General features: G+C 44.2%; 1 long non-coding RNA gene across 1 annotated transcript in view; it reads right to left on the minus strand.

Moving 5' to 3' along the window:
• Positions 1–1,658: 1,658 nt before the first annotated feature.
• Positions 1,659–24,281, minus strand: part of LOC137379803 (uncharacterized) — a 168,741-nt gene continuing 146,118 nt past the window's right edge. The window contains exon 4 of the long non-coding RNA XR_010976917.1: positions 1,659–1,850. This is a non-coding gene — a long non-coding RNA (uncharacterized lncRNA). The remainder of the gene's footprint in view (positions 1,851–24,281) is intronic.

The raw sequence follows: 24,281 nt of genomic DNA on the forward strand, positions 1-24,281 counted from the left end.
CACCCTCTCAGGTCCCAAGAATTTCAGGACCAATCTGCATAACCTGAAAATTCTGGTGTGTTTTTTTTCTGTAAGCTAGACTTAAAATCAACAACTACCTATTCATAGATGATCACTGGGACTCCAGGATACACCTCTCCCCTTTCTCCCTCATCACTCTGTAGATTATTAGTTTTACTCCTTTTCTTTTCCCATCTGTTTGAATGTGTAAATAAATCGTTTGACTCTGTTTATAATTTTGTTCAGGCTTTCTCGTGGTTTTGCTGTGTCACGTTAAGACATATTTCACCATTCTGTATCCCTTAAATGCCCTTTTCTTACTTTAATTAAAAGTTTTATTAGGGAATCCTGGCCCATAACAAATAACCAGATAAGAGCACAAGTGCCTGATAAGGTATCACTCAGCACAAAAAAGGTGCAAAGTGATAACTCCATTGCCCAAAATCAATAAGGAGAAAAAGCAAAGTTAATTAATAAATTGCATGACAATATCAATAAATGGGGAGGGGTGCCCTTGTGGAACATCCCCTTTCTGGGACCCTTGTGTGAAGAAGCAGGTGCAAACTCAACCTGAAACACCCCTCCCTGGCTTCTTCTCTTCCTGAGGTATATGCAACTCAGTAATCTCCGAACCATCGCTAATGTAAATACAACCACAGGCACAAGGTTGACTTAAGGAAAGTAGCTCCTGGTTCTCTGATGTTCTGTTGCATTATTTAGCACTGTTAATGTCTTCATTTTCTCAGTCTGGATCAAAGAACTGGTCAGGAGGGAATTTGGTTTCAATCAACGAATGCAGAAACTATGCAAAATGTTGACAAGTTGATGCTTTGCCATTCAAAGCCTCCAACAATCTAGGCAGAGAACACTGAATGATTTCTTTAGGATGCTAGTTGATATTTGATGTACAATTTCCCTGCGTTTCTCCTCATTACAACGATAATGCTATACAGAATCACCATGTCTTGCGATGAGAATGCCTTTACATAGGGAGCCTTAATAACAAACAGTCCTGGTTTCTTTCCTGGCGAGCATTAAGAAAGCAACCTATTGTTTTCTCAGTCAATTGTATTTGACAAGTGACTTTGGTGAGCTTGAACTGTCTTTAGATGACAGATTGCTCTGCTTGTTTGCTCAATTTCCTCTTTTTTTTTAATGGAGCCACAATGTAGTGACATAATATTAATCATCACACTGCAGTTTCTTCATGTTGTAGACTGCACAGCAGCTAAGTGAGGCATTCATATATAGAGTATCACCTTAAATGAAATGTCTTACCCCACCTAAACAGAGTGCTTACATTTCTCAATTGGCAGAACCCAACAATTTAAATTTTAAAAAAATAATTGGCCTATTTTCCTCCGACAGTCTATTAATAGGCCAAGTGTTTGCTCAACTGAAGATTTTGTGTCAGTCTTTCACTATCCGTTCTTTAATCAGGGTCAAATGTGGAAGAATGTTAAGGGTATTGTGCAAAGAACCATTTATTCCATTTAGCTACAAGTAATCTTTATTATTGTCAAGCTTTGAAACACAATATGCTTCTACACACGACACAATGCACATGTGCTGAAACTGGAATTTGTTTCTAAAATGAGAATGTAGAAGTCTAGACTGTCAGTGCCAGTCATAGCTCAGTTGCTAGCACTCTCACTTTTAAGTCAGAAGATTGTGGATTCAAGACTCACTCCAGGACATCAATATAAAAATCAAGCTTGGTGCTCCTGTGCAGGACTGAGGGAAGTGTTGTCATCTGGATGATAAACTGAGTGGAGGCCATATCTTCCCTTTAGGTGGATGCAGAAGATCCCATGTATTTGAAAGAAGAGCAGGGGAGTTCTTCCTGGTGTCTTGTGAATCAAAAGCAGATTATCTGATCATTATTGTATTGCTGCTTGTGGGAACTTGTGTGCAAAATTGACTGTCACATTTCTTACATTACGACAATGACCACACTTCAAAAAAACAACTTCATTGGCTAAAGTGCTTAGGGTGTCCTGCGATAATGAAAAGTGCTATACAACTGCACATCTTTTTTTCCTTAACATATATTCAACTCGCAATATTTCATAACATTCAATTATTATTGTATATGTGGACTAGTAAAATATAGTTAACTTTTTTGCATTTTTCGTTAGTTGTTTAAAATCATGCTTGAAGAGATCGGCAATAAATTGACTGACAACATGAAACAGCAGTTAATGAACTAAGGGTTCTTCAACTGTACAGTACCAAGCTAGTTAAAGGAAAAGATAACATACTCTGGTTGCTTTATAATGCTGCAGTTACTACATTATTCTATTGTTTTGCCATAGTTACTTTATTACTATAATTATGTGATTATCTTACAGTTACATCATTACTCTTGGATCCATTGTACACTTAACTGGAAATGATAGGCTGGTCAATTAAAAAGTTGATATTTTATTGGGACACCATGTCTTTTACATAATCTTTACAGAATGACCGCTAGAGACATATATTTAAGAGGAAGCGTCACTGTCACCATTGTCCCCCTTTCTATAAAAATAATTACCAAGAATCATATTTAATATTGCTTTGCTTTTTGTTGTTTCTTTTTGAGCATTTCTGTTTAAAGATGGAAGCAATCATACTTACCCGACAGTGTGTAAGAGGTAAACTGACAGCGCTGGAAATGGTCTCCTAAATTCATTAATGTGTTACAGCTTGCACTATGTATCTTGACACAGCTCATTTCAGGAACTTCTTCAAGTCAGTTCTCCACATTACCAGTTGCTACTTAAAATATCCAGTAAAAATCAACCGATATAAATTAAAGAATGAAATAAATAATTATTTGGAACTCATTTTATTTTATCAAGGGATCTTGGTAATCATTTTCATTTTAATGCAGTTTACTCAAAAAGAAACCTGCCAGATGGGCTGCAGAGGTTCAAGAAGGCAGTTCACCACAACTTTCTCTAGAGCAATGAAGGATGGGCAACAAATGCTGGCCTGGCCAGCGACGCCTACACCCATGAAATGAATAAATAAAATTTACAGAGATAAATTTTAATTTCTACATGCTAGCAAATGGACAGGGAATTTTCTTTTCAGATGTTACTGCAGGCAGGCATGGGGTCCGTGATTGAGGTTTGTGAATGAACAATGGTAAAAGAGAAAGAAGGAGACTATTAAATCCTAAATATTTAAAACATATGGGTCTAGAAATTATCTCTGCGTCCATTTTACAGACTAAGGGTCCAATAAGGTGGGCAGCGGGCACATACTCATTAAGTAGTAGAAGATCAATACCCACCATCTTGGTTAGGATTCCTCTGCAGGTATCCAGGCATCTGTCCCTGTCCATATGCAAACTGGAGGGCCTAAGCCTCTTTCAGGTCCTTTTTGCAAAATGAAAATGAAAAAGACAGCAGCCTGCGGCCATTCTTTTCAGGTGCTCGGCAGCCAAACCAATGGCTATTAAAGGGATTGCTGGAGGATGCCACTGAATGGGTGATTTTAAAAAAAAAAGATGTTCCAGCTTACTTAGTGCAAGAGTGCTCCTCCCAACTCCACATATAACCCGAAGGCAGCTGCTGGCCATTGCTAGGCCTCTCCTGACAGCACCCCTATCCAGAGTCTGTTGAGGACTTCTGCCCGCTCAGTCATTGGCTGAATATTCCCCCATTTCACAACCAGCGAGCGGTCACTGGTGCCCATGGATGGTGTCCGCAGATCACCTCAATTCAAGTAGAATCTCATCTATAGGCCTGTGGACGAGGCCCAGGTAAAGATAATCGAGAGGATCAGATTGGGAGATGAGAATTATGTAGAAGGGTCAACTGAAAAGAAAGTAGCAATGTTTTTCCGGGGCTTTTAAGATGTATCAGTGTCGCTGTCCTTTATGAAGGGAAATGTGCTGTTTGTCACTGGTTTACACATCTGTTGTCCCCTTGTTTAAGAAGGGTAGCAGGGATAATCCAGGTAATTATAGACCGGTGAGCCTGACGTCAGTGGTAGGGAAGCTGCTGGAGAAGATACTGAGGGATAGGATCTATTCCCATTTGGAAGAAAATAGGCTTATCAGTGATAGGCAACATGGTTTTGTGCAGGGACGGTCATGACTTACCAACTTAATAGAATTCTTTGAGGAAGTGACAAAGTTGATTGATGAGGGAAGGGCTGTCGATGTCATATACATGGACTTCAGTAAGGCGTTTGATAAGGTTCCCCATGGCAGGCTGATGGAGAAAGTGAAGGCGCATGGGGTCCAAGGTGTACTAGCTAGATGGATAAAGAACTGGCTGGGCAACAGGAGACAGAGAGTAGCAGTGGAAGGGAGTTTCTCAAAATGGAGACGTGTGACCAGTGGTGTTCCACAGGGATCCGTGCTGGGACCACTGTTGTTTGTGATATACATTAATGATTTGGAGGAAAGTATAGGTGGACTGATTAGCAAGTTTGCAGACGACACTAAGATTGGTGGAGTAGCAGATAGTGAAGGGGACTGTCAGAGAATACAGCAGAATATAGATAGATTGGAGAGTTGGGCAGAGAAATGGCAGATGGAGTTCAATCAGGGCAAATGCGAGGTGATGCATTTTGGAAGATCCAATTCAAGAGTGAACTATACAGTAAATGGAAAAGTCCTGGGGAAAATTGATGTCCAGAGAGATTTGGGTGTTCAGGTCCACTGTTCCCTGAAGGTGGCAACGCAGGTCAATAGAGTGGTCAAGAAGGCATACGGCATGCTTTCCTTCATCGGACGGGGTATTGAGTACAAGAGTTGGCAGGTCATGTTACAGTTGTATAGGACTTTGGTTCGGCCACATTTGGAATACTGCGTGCAGTTCTGGTCGCCACATTACCAAAAGGATGTGGATGCTTTGGAGAGGGTGCAGAGGAGGTTCACCAGGATGTTGCCTGGTATGGAGGGCGCTAGCTATGAAGAGAGGTTGAGTAGATTAGGATTATTTTCATTAGAAAGATGGAGGTTGGGGGGGACCTGATTGAGGTGTACAAAATCATGAGAGGTATAGACAGGGTGGATAGCAAGAGGCTTTTTCCCAGAGTGGGGGATTCAATTACTAGAGGACACGAGTTCAAAGTGAAAGGGGAAAAGTTTAGGGGGGATATGCGTGGAAAGTTCATTACACAGAGGGTGGTGGGTGCCTGGAACGCGTTGCCAGCGGAGGTGGTAGATGCGGGCACGATGGCGTCTTTTAAGATGTATCTAGACAGATACATGAATGGGCAGGAAGAAAAGAGATACAGACCCTTAGAAAATAGGCGACATGTTTAGATAGAGGATCTGGATCGGCGCAGGCTTGGAGGGCCGAAGGGCCTGTTCCTGTGCTGTAATTTTCTTTGTTCTTTGTACATCGATCGAGTTTGTGGAAAAGAGAAGCCACCTATTGTTTCCTTGGTGTTTTAATTTTATTTAATGAGGAGCTTTATTTGATGCAATATGAAGCTAAAATTTCCCATAGCCGATTGTAAGAAAATCCATTTCAAAGGTCACTCCAGGTAAAATCACTTAATCTCACCGGAACCTGACATCATTACTTTCTTTTAGTTGCTTTTGTGTAAATGTCAGAAGCAACAGAGGCCTCTGGAAGAGAAGCGGTCTATTGAGAGGAATAAATATTTTTTAAAAGACGCACACATCAGAATCCATATAATTGTCCATATTGTTTAGTGACTATACTAGTCACAACACTCTTAACCTTTGACCCTATTGCCCCTCGCCTGAACCATTCCAATTTCTTGCTGGGGGCAAGCAAGGGGATCAGATTTTTTCCAACAGATATCTGGTCACCATATTAAGGCATCTGGATTTCGATTATTGTGCGCACCTTAAAGTATTAACAGTGACAAAGCATCGCAAGGGATTAATTGCACTAGCGGAGTGAGATTTATTGCGAAAAAGTGCAGCACATCACAAATCCATTTAAGCCTGTGGAGCAGTTTATTTTTCAGAATGTAATAAGTCAAATTGCGTTATAGTTTCAAACCAAAATGAATAAAGGTCACTCCAGATTAGTGACTTTGTGCTCTTTAGTGTTGTAAAATAGTAAAGGCTTTTCAGCCGTGTACAGTATAAATCTTAATATAAAACAAAATTATTAGACCAGATTTACTTGTTCTCATCAACAGTAAGAGGGATTTTAAAGAAATGATGAATCTTGAAGAGAAATGAGAGCATACATTAAAACGGTGAAACCTACTGATATAAATGTTACTGGCAAATGCTGACCTTGCCAACAACTCCCACATCCCATGAAATGAATAAAAACATTTACAGAGATAAATTTTAATTTCTACATGTTTCTACGTGTAAATGGACAGGGAGTTTTGTTTTCAGATGTTACTTACTGCAGGCATGGGGCCCGTGATTGAGGTTTGTGAATGAACAATGTAAAAGAGAAAGAAAGAGAACATTAAATCCTAAATATTTAAAAAATGGGTCTAGAAATTGCACTGCTCTGCGTCCATTTTACAGACTAAGGGTCCAATATGATGGGCAGCAGATGCAAAGTCATTGGGCTAGATTTTGTTCTCCCCAGGTGTTGGGTTCCGTGGTGGGGAGGGGGGGGTGTGCCTAAAGGTGGCTCCGGATGCGGCCTGCCATGGGCCTTGACACCGGGAGGGCCCGACCTGATCCTCCCAGCAGCGGCAAGGCTCCATGGCAGCCCACTCCCCCTGTTGCTGGGTGACGGGACCACAATTAACAGGTTCAAATCAATAAAATTAATACATTTTAATAAACTTACCTGCGATCTTGAGGGCCTGCCGTGATCTTTGGTGCGGCAGTCAGCACTCCCGTGCCTTCAGATCCTCGTCCGGGGAAATGCGACGCCTCGCTAGTGGGGAGGGGGGAGGAAGTAAGTATGTCAGTGCTGGGGGGTGGGGGGGTTGCGGGAAACAGGGTCAAATAAACATAATAAGTGTAGGGGATGGTGGGAAGGGTTGAACATTAAACTTTGTGCAGTTTGGGGGCAGGAAGCCAGATGTAAAAGCTAAGTGTTTTGTGGGGGGAGGGGGAGAAGGGCAAATAGTTAATGTAATTGTTATTGGGAGGGGCGGAAAAAGGGTGTTATAAATATATTTATTTAATTTTGGAGGGTTACCGCTTTAAAAATTTAAAATGTGCCGGCAGAGCTGGCTGCCCTTTAAAAATGGCGCAACCACCTGCACAGAGACAGCTGACACCATTGCCAGGGACAGATAGCCCGCCCCCTCCTTTAAATGAGCTGCTGCACGGGAGATTGTGGCAGCTCTTTGGCATCCAGCCCCCGCGGGCGGGCTGCCATTTTTTGGGCACGCCGCCAATCTTGGCAGTGGGCTCTTAAAATAAAGCCCATTAAGTGGCAAAGGGGCACTCGCCACCATCTTGGTTAGGTTTCCTCTGCAGGTATCCAGGCATTAGTCCCTGTCCATATGTAAATTGGAAAGCCTATGCCTCTTTCAGGTCTCTTAGGCAAATGCAATTGCAGAAGACCACAGCCTGTGTCCAATCTTTTCAGGTGCTAGGCAGCCAAACCAATGGCCATTAAAGGGATTGCTCGAGGATGCTCACAGGCTGCCCTCATCCTGCAGTTAATCCCTGACCTATCTCTGCTTCTCAATACAGGTGCTCCTTTTTTCTGGCAGGTCCAAATCTTTTTGTCAATGGGTTTAGCATCCAAATGACGTACAAGCCAAGAAGGTAATTTTCACCTTTACCCGTTCAGGCAGAAAACTGGCATAGAGGAGTGCCCACCCAGTATACAGCCTGACCAATTTCTCTTTCCTTTGATGGCAATAGAAGGAAAGTCATGCCATGAGCACAGTGGACAGGCTATCTGAGGCCACCAGTTTATGCCCCTCTCCCACCCCACCCAAGTTAACCCGAAGGGAATGAAAATTGGACAGGTTTGATAATGAGTTGTCCCCCATCTCGTTAGTCTACTGTCCAATTAGAGCAAGTGAAATTACCCCCAGACATACTGAGTACAGTTCTTCTTTCTTCTTCTTCTTCTTTGGCCTCCTTGTCTCAGGAGACAATGGGTAAGCACCTGGAGGTGGTCAGCGGTTTGTGGAGCAGCGCCTGGAGTGGCTATAAAGGCCAATTCTAGAGTGACAGACTCTTCCACAGGTGCTGCAGAAAAAATTGGTTGTCGGGGCTGTTACACAGTTGACTCTCCCCTTGCGCTTCTGTCTTTTTCCCTGCCAACTGCTAAGTCTTTTCGACTCGCCACACTTTAGCCCCGCCTTTATGGCTGCCTGCCAGCTCTGGCGATCGCTGGCAACTGACTCCCACGACTTGTGATCAATGTTACAGGACTTCATGTTGCGTTTGCAGACGTCTTTAAAGCGGAGACATGGACAGCCGGTAGGTCTGATACCAGTGGCGAGCTCACTGTACAATGTGTCCTTGGGGATCCTGCCATCTTCCATGTGGCTCGCATGGCTAAGCCATCTCAAGCGCCGCTGACTCAGTAGTGTGTAAAAGCTGGGGATGTTGGCCGCCTCGAGGATTACTGTGTTGGAGATGCAGTCCTGCCACCTGATGCCAAGGATTCTCCGGAGACAGCGAAGATGGAATGAATTGAGACGTCGCTCTTGGCTGACATACGTTGTCCAGGCCTCGCTGCCGTAGAGCAAGGTACTGAGGACACAGGCTTGATACACTTGGACTTTTGTGTTCCGTGTCAGTGCGCCATTTTCCCACACTCTCTTGGCCAGTCTGCACATAGCAGTGGAAGCCTTTCCCATGCGCTTGTTGATTTCTGCATCGAGAGACAGGTTACTGGTGATAGTTGAGCCTAGGTAGGTGAACTCGTGAACCACTTCCAGAGCATGGTTGCCGATATTGATGGATGGAGCATTTCTGACCTGATGTCATGTCCTGTCCCATGATGTTCGTTTTCTTAAGGCTGATGGTTAGGCCAAATTCGTTGCAGGCAGCCTCAAACCTGTTGATGAGACTCTGCAGACACTCTTCAGTGTGAGATGTTAATGCAGCATCGTCAGCAAAGAGGAGTTCCCTGATGAGGACTTTCCGTAATTTGGTCTTCGCTCTTAGGCTTGCAATGTTGAACAACCTGCCACCTGATCTTGTGTGGAGGAAAATTCCTTCTTCTGAAGACGTGAATGTGTGTGAGAGCAGCAGGGAGAAGAAAATCCCAAACAGTGTAGGTGCGAGAACACAGCCCTGTTTCACGCCACTCAGGATAGGAAAGGGGTCTGATGAGGCGCCGCTATGCTGAATTGTGCCTTTCATATTGTTATGGAATAAGGTGATGATACTTAGTAGCTTTGGTGGACATCCAATGTTTGCTTGTAGTCTGAAGAGACCGCATCTGCTGACGAGGTCAAAGGCTTTGGTGAGATCAATGAAAGCAACGTAGAGGGGCATCTGTTGTTCATGGCATTTCTCCTGTAGCTGACGAAGGGAGAACAGTATGTCAATGGTCGATCTCTCTACCCTGAGGCACAGTGTGGCTTTCGAGCAGACATGCTCAGCCAGCTTCTGGAGCCTGTTTAAAGCGACTCGAGCGAAGACTTTCCCCACTATGCTGAGCAGGGAGATTCCACGGTAGTTGTTGCAGTCACCGCGGTCACCTTTGTTTTTATAGAGGGTGATGATATTGGCATCGCGCATGTCCTGTACAGAATACAGTGGAGACTAATTAAAATATTGGGTGCCTTGTAATTCAGGATGTAGAGAGGCAAAGAGGTATAGCTATATTCACCCAAACTGAATGCCTTAATTCCACTCCCTTTAGTATGACTAAGTAAGGAGGAATGTCAACAGGATAATTCACTGCTGTAAGTTTCCCTTTCCTGCATTATTTCAGTGCTTTGTTACACAAAAGCTCCATTAAGGTTTTAGCTCATGCAATATTTACTGTTTCTGTCTCAGGCAAGTTAGGCTGCAGCACTAACTCAAGGAGTGCTGGCAGATCATTGCCTTTACAGGTCAGTGGATAACAGTAAATCAGGCCACAGCAGCCCTCTGGAATTACTATATCAGGCAGCCACTTAGCAACTGTCATCAGTAAACACTATAAGCTCCAAACCACAACAGCTGAGCTTCTTATGAATTTCAATTTATTCTATAAGCAAAAAATCATTTCCTAAATTGCAAGGAGGAAGGCACTATTACAGAAATGGCAACTTATAAATATGTATATACATTTTTATGGCATCCCTCAATTAGGGAAATGTCTCTGAGTCCTTTTGAAAGGGGAGAACAGGCCACCAAATGGGAGATGGGACTGGTGGGAAGATTGAATCCATTGTTGATGAGATTAGACTAAAAAGGAGCCTGTCAAAGAAGGGATAGATCTAGCACTGTGACTGAACAAATGTTCTCTACTGGTGAGGTGGAGGTAGCGTCAGGTGAGCCAAGAGTCAAAGTCAGGAGATGATGGTGTCGACTGGAAAGTATGACTGGCGAAGGCTATTCAGGTAGGGAAAACGTTTGAGGGTTTCAATATGCAGATGAAAGCCTTGCAGATAGATTCTGGTGTGGGAGGGGGAGGTGCAGGGGACAAGGACAGCTGTTATAAGAGTGTAGGGGATTGTTGAAAAGAGTACCTGATCTGCAGAGTTCTGGATTCACTGGAATGTTTGTTGGGGTGAAGCTGACAGTGTAAAAACTAGGCTCCAGTTCTATCCTTCACTGCCTGGCTACCTGGAATAGAACATGGTATTAGAGGATGGTTGCCTAACAGTGAAGGATAGAACTGGATCATAATTTTTACACATTTTTATTTACAGATACACATTACAAACATGCATCTCCAAACCCAACTACCACAGTTGGTCTGCTCTTATTTATAGGAGCACAAGTGAATCCCCAGTTAATGCCCACCACCTGAATACAATTAAGCACTCAATTAATATGCAATTAACAGGCAGTGCTTATGTGCAGCTTTTTAAAAATTCATTCTCAGGATGTTGACAACCCTGGCAAGGCTGGCATTTTTGTCCATCCCTAGATGCCCTTGAGAAGGTGGTGGTGGTGGACCTTCTCTCTTGAACTGTTGCAGTCCATGTGGTGAAAGTACTCCCTCAGCACTTTTAGGAAGGGAGCTCTAAGAATTTGGCCAAGTGACAGTGAGGGAATGGTGCGGTGATCTAATTCTGAAGTCAGGTTGGTGTGTGGCTTGGAGGGGAACTTGCAGGTGCTGCCCTTGTCCTTCTAGGTGGCAGAATTGGCGGTTTGGAAAATGCTGTCGAAGGAGACTTGGTGAGTTTCTGCAGTGCATCTTGTAGATGGTACACACTGCTGCCACTGTGCATCGGTGGTAGAGGAAGTGAATGCTGAAGGTGGTCGATGGGGTGTCGATCAAGTGGGCTGCTTTGTCCTGGATCCTGTCAAGCTTCTTGAATGTGTTTGGAGCTGCACTGATCCAAATAAGTGTCTTGTAGATGGTGGATAGGCTTTGGAGAGTCAGGAGGTGAGTAACTCACCTGAGAATTCCCAGCCTCTGACCTGCTCTTGCAATCACATTTATGTGGCTTCCAAGTGAAGCAGCGATTTACTTTTACTTCTTTCAATTTAGTATACTGTATTCACTGCTCACAATGCGGTATCCTCTATATTGCAGAGATGAAATGTAGATTGGGTGACCGCTTTGTGGAACACCTCCGCTCAGTCCATAAGCATGACTCTGAGCTTCCAGTTGCTTGCTGTATTAATTCGCCACCCTGTTCTCACACCCACATTTCTGTCCTTGGCCTGCTTCAGTGTTCCAATAAAGTTCAACGTAAGCGTGAGAAATAGTACCTCATCTTCCAATGAGGCACTCTACAGCCTTCTGGACTCAACATTGAGTTCAACAATTTCAAAGCATGAATGCCTTTTTTTAATCTAATTTATTTATTTTTTATATTTTAACCGTGTGCCTGTCTTAAACTAGTTTTTACTTTCAGACAGAGCTGTTCATTATTTTTACATTAACACTTTTTCTGGACTCATGCTTTATCTTTTACTACAACTATTAGCACTTCATTTTCCTTTTATTTCATGACATTGCTGTCATTTAATCTCTTCTGCCCTCCGCCCTATCACACACTTTCCCTTTTGTTTTTGTTCCCCCTCCCCCCTTTCATTTGCTCAAAGCCTATTATATTTCCCACTTTTTCCAGTTCTGATGAAAGGTCACAGACCTGAAGCATTAACTCTGTTTCTCTCTCCACAGATGCTACCAGGCCTGCTCAGTACTTCCAGCGTTTTCTGTTTTCATTTTTCTTTTAAAACCTGGTTGGCTCCAATGAGCGCTCTCTGCAGACCCCTGATGTCTCTGTCTTCCAGGAGCTTACAATCATTTATGAGGAAAGATTCAGCTCAGAAGATCTTGCTGTTGGTTAGCAACTGTGGTAGATCTTATCATCATTTCAGCTCTGAGCCTCTAATTGAATGAACCGACATCTGTTAGGAAATGATTTTTCTCAGCTACTCAGAAGGACTAATGCACCCTGCAAAACTCTTATCTCGATAAGCTTGGCAGATAGGGGTGGTTTGGCTGAGCAGGCTATGTTTAATATTATGCTTTCTATGTGTTTAAATAAGACCCCTGCTACAGGGTGTCTTTTATTTAATTAGGATTCTTTACAGTCCACAATACATAACAGCTTTGCTGTAGAGGGTACTGGAATATTGTCATATTGATGATCTTTTTTCTTCAAATGGTTTTGGTAAGGGATTGTTTATAATGGTTGTACTGTACTGCGATTCTACTTGGGCCTTCCCAGTCTTGGTTAGACTAAGTGAGAGACTTTCCCAATGGAAGAGAAGAGGAAATAAGAGAAAAAAGGCAAAGAAATGCATGAGGTGAAAAAAAAGGCAATCACATATGCTTTTAATATATTATGAATATTGGGCTAAATTATATAAGCCTGCTGCCAGAAATATCGGGCTGGGCCCTGCCGGCGTCGAGGTCCGTGGCAGGCCTCATCCGGGGCCATCTTCAGGCCCCACCGCCACGGACCCCAACATCGAGAGCTCTATGAAATCCAGCCCCAAGTGTCCGGTATGCACTTCCTACAAGTGTCACACTTTCCATGTCACACTTTTTTGTTACCACTCCATTGCTATAAAATGGCATATCCTCCAATTCACTGTGAGCAGATTCACTGCAGAATTGCTTGTACTGCTGCATTTTCCAAGGCTTTTCCCACATACTAACACTTGCTCGGATGAAGGAAGTATCACAAACAGTAAATACTTCCTTATTCATTCCTCTGCCCAACACCTGAAATGCCCCAGATTTCACATCTGTAACCTCAGTATATATGCATCTGTTCTGCTGCGTCAAAGTGAGCATGAAAACATTTTTACGTGGCTGAAGATTTTATTCTTGCTTTCTGATTCAGCATTGATGTGAATAGAGATTGCTGTACCATGGTACTAATATTTCTGATTTGGCAATGTGATTTGGAATTATGAGCAGGCAATGGAATATTTATATCATAACTTCCCATTATTGAACCAAGTGCTGGGGAGGAAAGTTCACATACTGGCAACACTTAAAAGTAGACATTCTTTTCTTGGACGATGCCATAAAAATGGTAAGAGGAAGAGGATTAATTAGGATGACTACCTAGTTGTCGCTTTATTCTTCTTCTTCTTCTTTGGCCTCCTTATCTCGAGAGACAATGGATAAGCGCCTGGAGGTGGTCGCTTTATAAGATCATAAGAAATAGGAGTGGGAGTAGGCTATTCGGCTCCTTGAGCCTCTCCACTATTCAATAAAATCATGGCTGACCTTATTGTGGCCTGAACTCCACTTTTCTGCCGGCCCCCATAAACCCTTGATTCCCTTATAGATCAAAAATCAGCCTTGAATATATTCAATGACCCAGCCTCCAATGCTCTCAGGAGGAGAGAATTCCAAAGATTAACTACCCTCCGGGAGAAGAAATTCCTCCTCATCACTGTCTTAAATGGGGACCCCTTATTTTGAAACTGTGCCTCTTGTTTCTAGATTCCCCCATGAGGAGAAACATCCTCTCAGCATCTACCCTGTCAAGGCCCCTCAGAATCTTATATTTTTCAATAAGATCACCTCTTATTCTTCTAAACTTCAATGAATATAAGCCCAACCTTCTCAATCTTTCTTCATTAGACAACCCCTTCATTCCCAGGAATCAGCCTAGTGAAACTTCTCTGAATTGCTCCAATGCAAGCATATACATCCTTAATTTCATGAGTAGTAGCAGTAGCTCGATGAAGTGGTAATTCTTCATGTCTGAAACTGGGTGGCCCTAATCCTAGCCCCAGCACAGTCACTGTGTCACGATCAGAAGCAGGAACACTGGCCAGTTTTCACCTTCCAACTCGGGACATTAAGGTCGACTATAGCGCCTCTATGTGCAACCTGGCTGAGGTTGGCTTTGGTTATGAGGAGGGACTAGAGAAAGTGGGATTCCTATAGGTTAAGAGAAGTTCCATTGAGCTGGTCAAATTTCTCTAGTTCCCTCAGCAGTTCTGATGAAAGGTCACAGACCTGAAACATTAACTTTGTTTCTCTCTCCACAGATGCTGAGTATTTCCAGCATTTTTTGTTTTTATTTTAGATTTCCAGCATCTGCAGTATTTTGCTTTTGTAACTGTGACATCATTCAAAGTAGTTCAATGACTGCAAAACATTTTAGGGCATCGTGAGAATGTGAAAGATTCCATACAAATGCAAGCTCTTCCTTTATTCTTTCTTTCTTCCTATCCTTCTTTATGCATAAAATAAGTTGTTATTCTTACTTTTTCCCATTAAAGGTGGGGGTATCTTTCCCAGTTGCATGCTGTTCCTTTACAAACTCTTAACCCACTCATACTAAGTCCCTCAGGGCAGAATTTAGTGAGGCCATTAGAAGCAGAAATGGAGGCGTGGAAGGGCAGAGAACAGCAATGGACGCGCTCACCCGGAAATCCGCTTTATGATGTCGGTTCCGAATTTAGTCAGCAGCAGGAAAGCTCCAACATGGCATCGCCGCCCCGACACAACGGGACTGCAAATTAAGTTGGTGTACAGTTCATTGTAATGCATTTACATGGAACTGATCACAATTCATTGGAGGGGTTGGAATTAAGTCAACGGCAGGTGTGCCCCATGTGTGTTCGGATCCCTGGCTGCTGAAAGTTGGCCACACCAAGGCGAGGTGATAGGGGAACAGGGTAGAGCAGAGACCATCGTCGGCCTGCAGTACTGTACACTCTGCACAGGTGGCCTTGGTCTCAGGTGGCTATGGTACTGGGTGCTGGGCTCTCTGCAAGGGTGGGCACTGAGAGCCATTAGAGTGTAAACCAAGGGGAGTAGCACAGACAAAAGTGTCAAGGTAAGTTCGTTTCCACAAGGACAGTGCTCTGGAGGGCTACTGAACACCTGGCATGGGTCTCAAACACCGTCTTTTTGGACCCACTATGTGCAACCTGACTGAGATTGGCTTTGGATATGAGGAGGGACTGCAGCGCCACCGATGGAGGGAGGGCCAGGAGACAGCTGTGCCTGCTCGTGAAGCTCCAAGAGGATAGCGACAGCAGCCAGCCATGCCAAAGGGGGTTCACCTAAGCTGGAGAGTGTACCGTACTCAACTCAGCTGCCTCCAAATGCCAAGGCGCAGCCAGCTGCCTTCATCAACAGAAAGGGCTTCCGTTTAATCAATGTTCAACTGGTCTATGACCACCGAAAGCAATTCCTGCAGGTGTGTGCCTGCTTCCCGGGAAGCAGGCATGATGCCTACATACTTCTACTGCTTTTCAGGCCCCTTATTTACGTTCAGAGATGGATTCTTGGGGACATGGGCTACCCATTGAAGACATGGCTACTGATGCCTGTTAGGAATCCTTGCACTACAGCAGAGAAGAGGTACAATACTTGCCAAGGCTCCACCCGAGCAGGCCATTGACCTGCTGAAGATGAGATTCCAGTGCCTTGATCATAAGAACTAGGAGCAGGAGTAGGCAATTCAGCCCCTCGAGCCTGCTCCGTCATTCAATACGGTCATGGCTGATCCCATCTTGGCCTCAATTCCACTTTCCTGCCCATTCTCCATAACCCTTCAATCCATTTCTAATTAAAAATCTGTCAACCTCCTCCTTAAATTTACTCAATATCCCGGCATCCACCGCAATCTGGGGTCGTGAATTCCACAGATTCACGACCCTTTGAAAGAAGTAATTTCTCCTCATCTCTGTTTTAAATCTGCTACCCCTTATCCTAAAACTATGACCTAGATTTCCCCACAAGAGGAAACCTCCCTCCTCTCTATGTCTACTTTGTCAATCCTGTTAATCATCTTATATACCTCAATTAGATCTCCTCTCATTCTTCTAAACTCCAGAGAGTAAAGGCTTAAACTGGTCAATCTCTCTTCATAAGACAAGCCCCCCATCTCTGGAATCAATCTAGTTGATCGATCCACTGGATCCCTGCAGTATGCCCCAGTGAGGGTCTCGCATATCGTGGTGGTGTGCTGTGCTCTGCACAATTTAGCACTGGACGGGTGGAGGCCTTGCATGAAGAGGATATGATTGTTTGCCCAATGAGGAGGATGTGGAGGAGGCTAATGAGTAGGCAGCACTGGATCTTGAACCCTTTGAGAGATAGGCAAGAGAGGCAAGAGACAATCTCATACATACCTACTTACTGCTACTATGGTGTCCACTCAAAATGAAGTCAAGAAAGACTTACCTCACTGTAATCCACCTGTCGCTTCCTTTCTATTGGGATTCCGTGCCTAGTGCCCAGCTTCAGCACATGCTGTGGCAGCTCTGAGATGCTTATCAAAGGCAGCCTGTGCCTACACTGGTAACCCAATGGGGAAGCAAGGGTGAAGGCAGCAGTTCACAATTCAGGCATTTTACAACAATGAATGTGAACTGTAATAACGACAAATCTTTATAAAACAATATAAATGGTAAATGGAAAACACCAGTGAATCTCCAAGTGTGTCTAGATGCTGTTCTTAATACATTTACGAGTGCTTCTAAGAGGTGTGACCCCTCCTGGGATGACTTCGGCGGCCGTCCTCTGGCACAAGTGTGGGACTCTCCTCAGTCATCATGGCTATTGGACTCACTGGCGTGGGGGTAGGTGGGTTTTGAGGAGGCACTGTCCACATTCAGCATGCTCTGAGGGGAGCCCCTAGATGTGGAGGCCAGCCTCTCCTCCTGCCTTTCAAGGCTGAATTGAATCTTCCTGCTCACCAGTGAATGACGAGATCCTGGACAAAACTTCAGGCACCTTGGCCTTCTCTCGCCTTGCCACTGTTGCATCGAGCTCATGGCCAAGGCAATGGTGTGAAAGTCTGGTGCATCTGAGAATTCTGGCTCTCCTTGAGGGAGGAAGCCATGTGCTCACATGCCAGAGACAAGGCAGCACTCATGGCATGGATGGACTCCTCCATTGTCCGCTCATGGCTGTGCATGGCCTCTGGCAGCTCTGCCATATGTTGCCTTACCTGTCTCTGCAACTCCAGTGTGCCCTGTGTTGTCGACACCAGAGGCTCGTCATTGGCCTGGAGCTCAGCAAGGGCCTGGCTACCCACAGTCCTCCAACTGTCTGTGGCCTCGGCTGTCACAGCCTCAGCCAACTGCTTGGGCACATGTGCGGTGCTCTCACCAACTTGTGACCCTGAATCTAAGGCTGAGCAGATATGCACTGATGTGACAGAATCTGCGCTGGCGGAAGGTGCAGGAGGATCATGTGATGGTGCATCCTCTGACTGCTCCTCCTCCTCCTCAGAGGTTGACGGTGGTTTTCCTTTAGCTGGAGCCTCCTGCGGCCAATGACCTGCATGAAAGAACACAAACATGTGTGGGTTAGGCTGTGCAGATCTTGTCATGCAAGCCATGCGTGATATAGATCTCTAGAAGTGTGGTGGAGATCAAATGAAGACATTCCTCACTCTCTTGTGTGGAGACTCCTGTGTCACCATCCACTATTAAGCGGCCACCCTGGGTCCCCATTAGCTCCAGTGCCTCTTCCTCAGCCATGGAAAGAGACTGCGGATTTGGTATGCCTCTGCCAGTCCTCGAGCTCTCTCTGTTTGCCCTGCAAGTGGAAAGAGGGGCATAGTAAGACTTCACAGGACGAGCAAGAGAACAGTTTGCTAGTGGCAGTCCCTGGTCCCCTGCTGGGGTTTCCTGCATGGATTCTCCCCATGTCTATTGTCAGGGAACGTCATGGCAAAATGAAGGTGATTTGTCGCCGAGATGTAGCTATGCATCTGCCAGGATATGGTGATGCCTCACCCCCTTGCCAACGCCTTTGTGGTCACTTCCTCCCCATGTCACAGTGCCTCCTGCATAGCCACATGCAAGCCCCAAAAATGAGAGATGTATGGAGGACTCACCTTGGCAGAACGAAGGAGGTCATTCACTCTCTTCCTGCACTGGACCTAGTTCTGCTGACCTCCTCTGTGATCTCCATCCAGGCTTGCTTGGTCGGGCGGCTAGATCGCTTACCATCCCTTGGAAAGAGGGCATCCTGCCTTTCCCTTGCAGACTGGAGGAGAATCTCTAGGGAGACATCGTTAAACCGTGGGTCCACCCGGTTTTCTCTCAGACATAGTGCCCAGTCACTCCTGCTCTGTACCAAGGGCGGTACGTTCTTCTCCAGGGTCAGGGAGAGGGGGGGGGTTGCTGTCCAGGAGTTCCAACAGTGGCTTCAGCAGCTCTCCAGTATCAGTGAATCACTGAATGGTAGCAACACAAGCAGGGCTGGCAGCGCTTTAAATATGGCACCAGCACCTGCATTGGAGTCATCTGACACCACAATAACCTCCTCGGAGCCCCCCCCCCCCCCACCCCCCCCGTCATGTGATTGGACAAGCCCCGCACCTCTGTTATGTAAAGTGGTGACTAGTCATATGCGATGGCACTCGCTTCCGGGTCCACCACCGGGACCCACAACAGGCTCACTAAATTCATCCTTCAGTGTGTATTTTTAACACAGTGGTCATCTAAAAATGGTTTAACGTGTGCATTAAGAAACCAAATCACACAGACATGTTCAGTTCAAGCACTGTAACCATTTGTACAGAAACTGCATGCAATTGGAAAATATATCTCCAGAACAAATTCCAAATAACTGGCCTTTGATTGTCTGTAATGCAGTCCCAATGGCTGTTTTTTCTTTTGCAGCAATTGAGACACTAAAGTGTAAAGATTGATCTGATCAGGTCACAACTGTGACAAGGTCAAACAAGGACATTTAAAAATGTGTCAAATCCAATGAAGCTTCTTCTGAATAGGTAACTTCAATTAGGTTGAATGTATCAACTGAGAAATTGATCTAATTATCCATAACCACTGATAGAAATCCAAATGCAGCTGTCCTACTTACAGGCTAATAGGATGGTTTCACTTACGCGATGAGTTATGGGTACTGACCTTTGCCATTTTGATGTGCGCAAGAGTAAATTCAATAGGAGTTGGTTAATTCTGTCCAAACTCAATTCCATAGAGGTTTTGAAAGGCATTAAATCGCAACGTTCACAGAAGGGGCTGTAGGTGATGGAGGGAAAGAGAGTCTACTTTGGAATAGAGGACAATGGACTAATTAAAGCAATAGGTCTCTCTCCACTCCAGCATAAGAATCCTTTGCTCGCACCCTGCAGTCTAATAAAGGGAAAATACACTTTAAAAGTGGAGATTTATTAACAAGATCAGAATAGTGGCACCTACCAAAGCTAATTACTAGTTGTACTATAAATTTTGCTTTTTTGACAGTTCAATGGAGTGTCACGGCTGGTGAGAATTGTACTTCAGTTTTCAAGTGTCAAATAACAGAGTAGGAAAATGTAACAATACCATGCAAACAATTTTTTAACCTTGCTTCCAGGATAAAGCATACTTTGACAGCTAAAAAATGTAATTAATAATGAAAAAAACCTTCCACACTGTGTACCACAGAATTGGAAGTTGCCTCAGTACTGCTGTTGATGCTAATGCCACAAGTAAACATGTTGAGTTTTTATTCACTGTGATTCGGCTTTACTTTGGTCTGAAAGAATCCTTCCCGTTCCCAGGTTATGCACTGAATGGAACTCACATTTTCACTGTACTGTACCGATGATTAATTCCGAGCTCTCAATGCTGCAGGCAAAGAGTGGGAACATTAATCCAAGGTCAGATAGTGGCAAAAATTAGAATTGCCAATTGAATTCATTTCGTAGTCTTTTTGCCAGCAATGAATGAAGCATTTTTGTGTGCCTTGTTCATTATTAATAAATAAGTTAAAGGACAATGGTGTAAACCCTCCATAACAAAGGCTCTGTCTATATGAACTGTTGCTGACTTTTACAATATTTTGGGAATAAGACAATGAAAGAGTTTGAGAGAGTAGGCATGAAGTATTTCCACTTAGAGACATAGAAGCATAGAAAGATCTACGGCACTGAAGGAGGCTATTCAGCCCATCGTGTCTGTGCCAGCCTTGTAGCGGGGGGGGGGGGGGTTAAAAACGATGAGCCATAAATTTAAGATAGTCACCAATAAATCCAATAAGAAATTCAGGAGGAACTTCTGAACCAGAGAGTGATTAGAATGTGGAAATCACTACCACAAGGAGTAGTTCAGGCAAAGAGCATAGATACATTTAAGGAGAAGCTAGGTAAGTACATGCAGGAATAAAAACAAGAAATGCTGGAATCATTCAGCAGGTCTGGCAGCATCTGTGGAAAGAGAAGCAGAGTTAACGTTTCGGGTCAGTGACCCTTCAACAGAAGTACATGCAGGAGAAAGGAATAGAAGGTTATTCTGATCAGGTTAGATGAAAAGGTGTGGGAGGAGGTTCATGTGGTGCACAAACACCAGCATGGACCTGTTGCAATGAATGACCTATTTCTATGCTGCAAATTTTATGTAATGTGCGACTTATTCGAAACTGATATCCTATACAGCCTTGGTTTTGACACTTGATGCAAAATAGCCAATTTGATTCACTCTGCATGATATCAAGAAACGACTGAAGGTACTGGATACTGCAAAGGCGATGGTCCCTGACAACATTCCGGCAATAGTACTGAAGACCTGTGCTCCAGAACTTGCCATGCCCCCAGTCCAAGCTATTCCAGTACAGTTACAACACTGGCATCAACCTGGCAAATTGCCCAGGCATGAATTGTACACAAAAAGCAGGACAAGTCCAGCCCGGCCAATTACCGCCCCATCAGCATACTCTCGATCATCAGTAAAGTGATGGAAGGTGTTGTCAACAGTGCAATCAAGTGGCACTTGCTTAGCAATAACCTGCTCAGTGACGCTCAGTTTAGGTTCCGCCAGGGCCACTCAGCTCCTAACCTCAGTATAGCCTTGGTTCAAACATGGACAAAAGAGCTGAACTCAAGAGGTGAGGTATAGTGACTTCCCTTGACATAAAGGCAGCATTTAACCGAGTATGGCATCAAGGAGCCCGAGCAAAACTGGAGTCAATAGGAATTGGGGGAAAACTCTTCGCTGGTTGGAGTCATACCTAGCACAAAGGAAGATGGCTGTGGTTGTTGGAGGTCAATCATCTCAGCTCCAGGTCATCACTGCAGAAGTTCCTCAGGGTAGTGTTCTAGGCCCAAACATCTTCAGCTGCTTCATCGATGACCTTCCTTTAATCATAAGGTCAGAAGTGGGGATGTTCGCTGATGATTGCACAATGTTCAGCACCATTTGCGACTCCTCAGATACTGAAGCAGTCCATGTAGAAATGCAGCAAGACCTGGACAATATCCAGGCTTGGGCTGATAAGAGGCAAGTAACATTCGCACCACACAAGTGCCAGGCAATAACCATCTTCAACAAGAGAGAATCTAACCATCTCCCTTTGACATTCAATAGCATCACAATTGCTGAATTCCCCAATTATCTACATCCTGGGGGTTAACATTGAGCAGAAACTGAACTGGAGTAGCCATATAAATACCATGGCTACAAGAGCAGGTCAGAGGCCAGGAATCCTGTGGTGAGTAACTCACCTCCTGACTCCCCAAAGTCTGTCCATCATCTACAAGGCACAAGTCAGGAGTGTGAAGGAATACTCTCCATTGCCTGGATGAGTGCAGCTCCAACAACACTCAAGAAGCTCAACACCATCCAGGACAAAGCAGCCTGCTTGATTGGCACCCCATCAACAAACATTCACTCCCTCCACCATCTACAAGTTGCACTGCAGCAATGCACCAAGGCTCCTTAGACAGCACCTTTCAAGCCCATGACCTCTACCACCTGGAAGGACAAGGGCAGCAGATGCAAGGGTAATTAGGGATGGGCAATAAATGCTGGCCTAGCCAGTGACGTCCACATCGCACAAACAAATAAAAAAGAAATGGGAACACCACCACCTGCAAGTTCCCCTCCAAGCCACACACCATCCTGACTTGGAACTATATCGCCGTTCCTTAACTGTTGCTGAGGGTCAAAATCCTGGAACTCCCTTCCTCACAGTACTGTTGGTGTACCTATCCCACATGGACTGCAGCAGTTCAAGAAGGCAGCTCACCACCACCTTCTCAAGGGCAATACGGGAGGGGCCATAAATGGTGGCCTAGGCAGTGACACCCACATTCCCTGAACGAATAAAAAAGAACAAATGATCCATTTAACAACATTATTTAACTCCCTCCTTGGTAACAGCAACAAAAAAAATATCATCCTGAAAGTTTCTTTTTAAATAATCTTTTAAGAGCTTCTTATATTTGATACAATGGTTACTCATTTGGAGACAGTCAATCTTGTGAAAACAGAGACTGAAGAAGCATTGCATTTTAAAATGTAGAATAAAAACTTTCAAAGATAAAAGAAATAATTGGCAGCCTGTATGATGACACAACGTTTGTCTTGCCTTCAGGCACTCCTGGGCACGTATTCCAATTTTAGACTCCATTATAACTCTACTCCTTTCTTTTTCAGAGGTGCAGCTGGATTTCCAGACTAAGAACTTTGGGATCATGGATTATTCCTTCATGTAGACAGGCATCAAGATCGGCGCAGGCTTGGAGGGCTGAATGGCCTGTTCCTGTGCTGTGCTGTTCTTTGTTCTTTGTTCTTTTGACAGGAAGAGAGCAGCATGGAAATGTGTTCTTCTCCACTAAGCAATACCTTATGCTGCTCAGTTATGTAGTAGCAATGACACCACTGTGCACAGCTGTGTGACCTGGCCGACTCCAATGGAAGAAGTAGAAGATAAAAGCAAGGAGAAAAGAAGAAGGGAATAAAACAGGGTACAATTAATGAGACTAAAATAGTGTGAGAGGATAGCACTGTTTCCTTTCACCTCAGGGAATTAGACATGAATGCAACCTAGAGTGATGGGGATGGTTGGAAGATGTTTGGATGTTCCCAGTCCAGTTAATACTTAAGAGATTACATTTGGAGATGGCTTTCTGATATTGGACTTATAGTGCATTGAAGAGGGAGCTTTGCCCTGGATGCAGCTTGTAAGTATAGGTGTACCAGCTGAAAAAGCCTTAGTGAGTTTTTAAAAAATATATATCCACATATAAGTTCAAATTCTGCAAGGGCTATATGAGACTTTGAATGCAACGGGAGAACTAGGACGCACTCATGTGTGGAATATCCAAAGTTAATAAACAACCTAAGAGATCAAAGGCATGTACAACAAACAGTAACGGCTAAATTTAACACTAAACAGCTTACGTGTCAACATTGCAACAAACCTATAAAAAATACAACACACTGGAGCTCTTGGGGTCTTCCAATGTATTCTTACCAAGTCTAGTGTAACCAGTTAAGACAATCACTTAGGGCCTCCAGAAGAAGTCCTCCGTATGTGAGGTTTAATGTTATAATTGGTACCTAGAATTTGTATACACTGTAAGTAAGGGGACCTGTTTTATTATTTCATTGACTTAATTTAATAAGACAACAAGAACAAGTTGCATTTATATAGCACCTTTAACATAATAAAGCACACCAAGGCACTTCACAGGAACATTATAAAGCAAAATTTGACATCAAGCCACATAAGGCAAGATTGGGGTAGATGGCCAAAAAGAAAACAAAAGAGAGGTAGAGAGACAGAGAGGTTTAGGGAGGGAATTCCAGATCTTAAGGCTTAGGTAGCTGAAGGAACGCCCGCCAATAGTGCAGCAATTATAATTGAGGATGAGCTAGAGGCCAGAATCAGTGGGGCCCAGGTATCTCAGAGGGTTGTGAGGCTGGAAGGTTGTAGAGATAATGAGGGGCAAGAATATGGAGGGATTTGCAAACAAGTATGCGAATTTTAAAATTGAGGTGTTGCTCAATGGTTGCTCAATCATTGAATCATAGAATGGTTACAACACAGAAGGAGACCATTCAGCCCATCGTGTTC

The sequence above is a fragment of the Heterodontus francisci genome, chromosome 18 (assembly GCF_036365525.1).
Source record: "Heterodontus francisci isolate sHetFra1 chromosome 18, sHetFra1.hap1, whole genome shotgun sequence".
NCBI classification, from domain to species: Eukaryota; Metazoa; Chordata; class Chondrichthyes; order Heterodontiformes; family Heterodontidae; genus Heterodontus; species Heterodontus francisci.